The sequence below is a fragment of the Benincasa hispida genome, chromosome 2, assembly GCF_009727055.1.
Source record: "Benincasa hispida cultivar B227 chromosome 2, ASM972705v1, whole genome shotgun sequence".
NCBI lineage: Eukaryota > Viridiplantae > Streptophyta > Magnoliopsida > Cucurbitales > Cucurbitaceae > Benincasa > Benincasa hispida.
In genome coordinates, this window is record NC_052350.1 from 56,446,109 (window position 1) to 56,453,755 (window position 7,647).

A 7,647-nucleotide genomic window follows, 5' to 3' on the forward strand; every position below is an offset into this window, starting at 1 on the left:
CTCTAAGAGTGTTGCAAGAATACCTCTGGAGTTGTGGAACGGGCGTAAAGCTAGTTTATGTCACTTTCGCATTTGGGGTTGCCCTGTACATGTGCTTGAGGCTAATCCCAAGAAGTTGGAACCACGGTCGAGGTTATGCCTATTTGTAGGCTACCCCAAAGGTACGGAAGGGGTTTATTTTTATGATCCGACGGAAAATAGGGTGTTTGTTTCAACAAACGCTACTTTCCTGGAGGAGGATCATATAAGGGAGCATAGTCCACGAAGAAAAGTCGTGTTGCGTGAGCTTTCCAATGAAATTACCGAAACTTTAACAAGAGTTGTTGAAGAGCCTGCTACATCAACAAGAGATGTTGGTGGGAGTTCATCCAGTATGTCGGTTCCACCTCAAGAGTTGAGGGAACCTCGACGTAGTGGGAGAGTTGTAAACCCACCCGTTCGCTATCTGGGTTTCACGGAAATTCTTGCTATGGTAGCAGATGGAGATGTTGAGGATCCGTTGTCTTATAAGTAGGGAATGAAGGATGTTGACCGGGATGAATGGGTCAAGGCCATGAATCTTGAGGAGACCATTTATATGGTGCAGCCCGAGGGATTCATAGCCCAAGGTCAAGAGCAAAAGGTTTGCAAACTGAATCAGTCCATTTATGAATTGAAACATGTGTCTCGATCTTGGAACATACGGTTTGATACTGCGATCAAGTCGTATGACTTTGACCAAAATGTTGATGAACCTTGTGTCTACAAGAAGATCATCAACGCTTTAGTAGTCTTCTTAGTGTTGTATGTAGACGATATCCTACTCATTGGGAATAATGTAAGTCTACTGACTGCAGTTAAGAACTGGCTAGCGACCCAATTCCAAATGAATGATTTGGGAGAGGCTTGGTTTGTTCTAGGTATATAGATCTTTCGGGATCGTAAGAACAAACTGCTAGCACTGTTTCAGACATCATACATTAACAAGATGTTGCTCAAGTACTCGATGTAGGACTCCAGGAGGGGCCTACTACCGTTTAGGCATGGAGTCACTTTGTCTAAGGAAATGTACCTAAGGCGCCTTAAGAGGTTGAGGAGATGAGAGGGATCAGTCTAACCCACGCCATTTTAATGTTGCTGATCCGTTTACGAAGACTCTCACGGCTACAGTGTTTGAAGGTCACCTACAGAGCATGGGTCTACAGGATCGCCCGCGGTTGGACTAGGGCAAGTAGGAGAGATTTTTTTTGTACTGGGCTTTTATGCCCTAGTTTATTGTTTTGTACTAGTTTTTTTGTACACCCCACTTTACTTTAGGACAAGTGGGAGATTGTTGGGTTTGATGCCTGAAGTCTCATGTTCTGTAGTTTGTAAACAGGTTGTACGAACGTTGCTGTTGTTAATATATGATATTTACTTCACATCTTGTATTTTGCTCAGTTACTGTTTTTATTTGCTTTACCACAAACCAATAAACATCAAATCTCTGTTATCTGTTTGCGACTCAAGCATGTACGTTGGTGAATACAATGGTCAATGTCTTGAGTGATAAACTAAAATGGTCTGTTAGTTATGAATATAGGAGGGAAACCTTATCCTGATAACGTACGGATACGACCCGCTTTGGTGGAAATGGTCACAAGTGTTGTGACTGTCATAGATGGTTCTGATCCTGATCATTCGTGTTGGGGACATGTGAAACGGGGGCTGTCCTATGCAAGAGTTTGTATAAGACCTGACCACGAAGTGTTAAAGTCTCGTTATATAACATCGTTCATAACTGAGACTTCACTTCACTAGGATGACCATAGGTAATATGACCTCAATCCTGAGTGAGTTGGGAACTCCTACCATTGAGGGCGGTTCTTTGATTTGTATGGGTGTGAGTGGCCAGGTCGCCGATTCAAACCTACCAATTTTGGGGATTCGTCTTGATTTGGGAGCTGGGAACTCAACTACACAAGATGGAATTCACTTCTTCCCGAGGCGGGTAAGTAAATAGATAGCTTCCTTAAGGGCTGATTCGGGCTTGAACGATGTGGCGCCACACACCTTCTCTTGGCCCGAGAGGTATTCACACATAGTTGGACTATGTTGTATTGTTCATTAGAGGAACCAGTGGTACTTAAAGAGTGAGATGTAACTATAGGGGCAAAACGGTATTTTGGCTCAACTGTACTTACGAGCATCTGTGAAGGGTCATCGTACTCATGATTGGTTATATCCGATGGACACAAAAATATATTTGTGGTAAGATGAGTTCAACTGTTGGTTTTTAGTGGAATGCTTGACAGTTAACGGATGGTGGATATCGTGGCTAAAGAGTTTAGTCAGCTATTCACGGACCGTTGGAGCTTCATGCCACAGGTCTATTAGGTCCCCTGGGTAGCTTGGATAAATTTGAGAACCAGTGTTTGGGTTAATTTGAAATGTTCAAATTGACAAGAGGGAGTTCCATTATATATGATATAATTGGACTGGTTAATTATATATGATACAATTGGCTAAATGTATGAGATACATTATTTTGGAGGAAATTAGATATAAATATGATTTATATCAAGTAGAGGAGAAAATACTATAGTAGATATGTGATATCAAACTATAGGTTAAAAATATAATATGATTATATTTATTTATTAATTCATTGGTTAATTATATGATAATTAAGCCAATTTTCACATTCGGACATGGGTTAGTGGGATCCGTCGGTTATTGTAACCAATGAATTAAAATGAAAAATATTTTCATTTTGAATCCTCGTCGTTCAGATTGCCCAAAAGATTTTGTGAGCGTGCGTTGGAGAAAAGAAAACGACCGCTTAAGGTTTTTTAAGAGACTATACGATAGCTCATTTCCGCCTAAACGATCATCCACCTCGCGCCTAAACGATCACACACTGTCGCATACATGATTGCCTAGCTTCTCTAAACGATCGTATAGTGTGCCGATTTTACTAAACGATTGTTCAGTAAATCCTATACGATCGTGTAGCTTCTCCTAAACGATAAGCAGTCTGTTATGTGATAGCATCTTTTTCCTTCTCACTTGCTTATCGCCTACACGATTTGTGTTTCCTCCTTTCTCTACCAAATTAACCAAAGACCATCCTTTTGGTTTTCACTCCGAGAATACCCTGGGCTCTTTACTGGTGATGTCGTCCCTGCAGCGTTCGTGTTCATGCAGTTGTTCGTGCTGCTGTTGTTGACGCTGCTATTGGGCATTGGTAGATCACTTGGAGGGTTCTGCTACTTGGAGTGCCGAAGTGCAAAGAACGTCTTCAACTGGTATTGCACCCTTTCCCTTGTTATTAACTTGTTCCTAGCTTACCGATAATTAGTGTTTGTTTGCATAACTGTATGTATTGAATGTATAATATGTATTTCGGTCACGATGAGATCGGAGCGATCCAAACATACTCATGGAACTATTAGATATGAGATTCTTCATTTATAACATACTTTCAATGCATGCTTCATGCTTCCTATGGTGGGATTTTAAATCTACATGACATACTATATGCACATACAAGATTTATTTAATTATAACATACATTCACAATGCATAAATAAATAAACACAAATTGATATGGACCAGTTTTGGCATTACAAACAAGCAAAAAGGCTTAAATTATTGCAATAGTAATTGAAAACAGCTTCAGAAGGCTTCTGGTCTTCATGAATCGACCCGAACCGGACCCAAACCGCCTGAATCGCCAAAGCTCCAAAAGAGATTGAACCGACCAAAATAGGGTTAAACCGAACCTCCTTGATCCGAACCGGCTAAATGGTTCAGTTGAACCGCCGGTCAGGTCGTGCGTGTTCTTTCTGGGCTGGGATGAACAGCGTTGCAACGCTTCATCCCAGTGTTGCAACACCACGGGCTGATGAAGAACAGTGCTGCAACGCTCTGTAGGCAGCGTTGCAACGCTGGCTGGTAGTAGCTTCAAAGTTGAAAATCTACAGTTGACGTCTCTTGCTTCTTTCTCCAATTACAGCCTAATTACAACTCTATTGACTTCAACAAATTTACAGACTCTTAATCACACGTTAAGGCCCATAAACAAAGAGCCAATTGCAACAATTAACACTTAATTGAAGAGAATTTGAATGCCAAAACTGAAATTATCCATATCAGCCACTATTTTCATACAACCTATGAAAATCACCCACCAAGCTAAAATTACCACGAATTGAGAGCTTAAATCATGCTCTGATATCAATTGTTAGAGTTAGCATGCACTTAGCGGAAGAAAACAGAATCATTAAGCACTCTAATTCATCAATTTTAGCAATAAAGAAAGCGTGTTCATAAGATAAAAAGAGGGTTTTAACAACATACCTTTGAATAACTCTCTTCAACTTCAAATTCAGCCTGAATCTTCTCAGCAACAAGGAGCAGACCACCACTTGATCTTCCCTACCTTTCTCTTGGATCTTAGATTGAATTGTGAGATTCAAAATGGGCTGAATTTTGAAAATTTTTGGAGAGGAAGGACTGGTTTTTCTAGAGAGAGAATAACTCTTTCTTGAATCTCTCAAAACCTTGAAAATTTCGATTTGCATGCCCATTTCTCAGCAAAATTAAGCTAATTTTAATCACCTTCTTCATGCAATTCTAGTTGCCATGAAGATGACAGCACCTACTTCAAATTTGAAGTGGATTTGTGAGTTGGAATGTGTTTGAAAGTGGGATTCACTTAGTGGAATTTTCCAAAAAATGAATTTTCAAGTTGAAAATCAAGTTTTCTTTTAATTTTGAAACTTATTTTTTAAATTAATTTAGGAAATTCAATTTTCATTTAAAATCAATTTTCAAATTTTAATTTAAATTAAATCAAAATTGATTTAGTTATTTGAATTTTCATAAATTTCAATTTTCCAATTAATCAATTAAATAAATTATTAATTAATATAATTTAATATCTAATATTAAATTATTTAACCACCAATTCCACAAACATGAATCCCCATTCATGTAATTTTAATATTTAAATATTACCCAAATCTCCAATTTCATTTAATTCGATAATTAAACGTGTAATTATATCGTATATAATTATTGATTTCTTCAGTTTGAATTTGCACATTTCAAATTCTTTCATCATGTTATTCTAAGGTTTAACTATTTATGAGCTAGTAAGGGAACCTAATGGACCTACATGTCATGGGCTTCTATGATCCGAGATTAACCGGCTAAACTCTTTAACCTAATTAACCAACATTCGTTAACTACTAGGTCACTCCACTAAAGACAAGTAGTTGCACTCCCCTCATTGTAGATATATATATGCCCCACTCGATATAACCATAATCAATAAGTTAACCCTTCATAGGTTGTTCATAATGACGACTAGGTCAAAAGTTTTTTTACCCCCGAGATTACATCTTGTCCCTTAAGTCCCACTAATCCTCTAATGAACAATTGGTTTGTGATCCAATCATTAAACCGATTTCTTCTCGGGCCAATGAGAGGATGGGGCCTCTTGTTCAAGACTCGGAGTTAGCATTTAAGGGAACAACTTCTCTACTATCCCTAAAAACGGGTATGAATAAATTCCATCTTGTACCCTAAGCCCCCAGCTATCTACTCAATCTTACCCCTGAAATGGGAGGCTTATTGAGCCGACATTGTTGAGCCAACCCTCACACATGAAAATATAAGGATAAGCCCGAATAAACAAGAGTTCTTAATTAGCTCAGAATTAAGGTCAAGTTACTCAGGTCATCGCTTTGAAATAGTCAATCTTAAATAGTAAACAACATTATAAAGTAAGAGTGACTTTATTTGGTCTGATCTTATAAAAACTCTTTGTATAGGACGCCTCCACTCGCACATCTCCACATGAACAAATTATGATCACTTCGTTTGTAGCACATTACAACAATTGTAACATCTACAAGGTGGGTTGCATCTGATAGTGTCCCTAGAACAAGGTACATAGTCTTATCCGTATACTATAGACCATTTTGAATATTTACTCGAACTTGATCTACTCTTGTGTCTCCCATAAAGTTCAAGTACTCGTGTAATAGCCATGAATCTTAGTTTATTGGATTTAGGTTATTTTTAAAACGGAATGAGCAATTCACGCATTCAATAACAACTTTATTGAATCAAACTTCAATAACATCTATATTGATTAACAAAATAAGTTTATCGTTTACAAACCACGAGTTTTAGGACATAAAATCCAACACCATATATCTCTACGAGAATGATATTGTCCACTTTTAGCATAAATACTTGTAACTTTACTTTTAGAATCAGTCAAAAAGGTCTCATACTAATCGAAATAATTGTTCTGACCTATATACCATGGATCTCCCTTCCATAATCAATGTTGGACTTTGTTTGTATTTTCAACAATTGTTCCCCCAAACAAAATATAACATTTGTGCCTCCCCACGAACAAACCTATCAATGCACTAGTACAAAATTGGTCTTTAATGCATTAAAAAACCGACATTATAGAGGTACGATGACAGATGGGCAACCGACATCGAAAAAGGTATTATTAAAGGTGTTCGATGTCGGTCACCTACAATAACACATTCTTCAATGTCAGTTTTCTTTTGAATTCAGTGAATGATCAGTATTAAGGCAGTTTATCTGACATTACACGTCGATATTTGTGATACGCAATGCCTGTAATCTTTTTTTATTGATTTTTTTAAAAAATTGTTTCTTGTGCACAAGCAAGCCAATTGTATTTCTCTTTTGTTGGGTTTTATGTCTTAAAACTCGTGGTTTGTAAACAATAAACTTATTCTGTTAATCAATATAGATGTTATTGAAGTTTGATTCAATAAAGCCGTTATTGAATATTTGAATTTCTCATTTCGTTTTAGAAATAACCTAAATCCAATAAACTAAGGTCCATGGCTATTACATGAATACTTGAACTTTCTATAGAGACATAAGAGTGGATAAAGTTCAAGTAAATAGCCAAAATGGTCTATAGTATACGGATAAGGCTGGGTACCTGATAACGGACAGAAATGCATGTTATTACAGTGCTAAGTTATTAAACAATGAAGGTTTGCGTTGATAAAATATGTTAGATTGCGTCCAAAAAGCATTAAGTTCATAACATTGCGGTCGCATGCGTCCATCGCATAAAAACAGTTAACTTTTGTATTTTATATGCAGAATATGCGTTGACGCAAAGCGAAAAGTGCGATCACAAGAAAGCAACGGTCGAGCGTAGCGTTACCGCAAGGCTTTGCGGAGATTTGTGCTCACAAACATCTGCTCAAGAAGGATTGCCGCATAGAGCCAGCGCAACTTGGTGGGCGCATCTGGGTGAAAAGCATAATTAATCACGATGGGACAGAAAGCTGATGACGGTCGAGTCTGAATTAAGTTGACAAACTGCTAACGATAACAAGTACACTCAGCTTTTCGGTGACAAATATTCGGCGCATTACTCAGAGAATTAAAGCCATCCCATCTGTGCAATCATAAGAGAGAAGTCGTCTTTCACCCCGAAGCTCTATAAATACCAAAGACAACCTTCAGTAAAGGAGTTTGGATAGTTCGGATAGTTCGGATACTTAGATAATTTTCCCTTAGATAGATTAGCCTTGTTCATAATTTTCCTTTTTATTTAGAAGGCGGAGCGAGAGAAGAGAAGAGACGTCGGAAGATCGCTCAGTGTAACTTGAG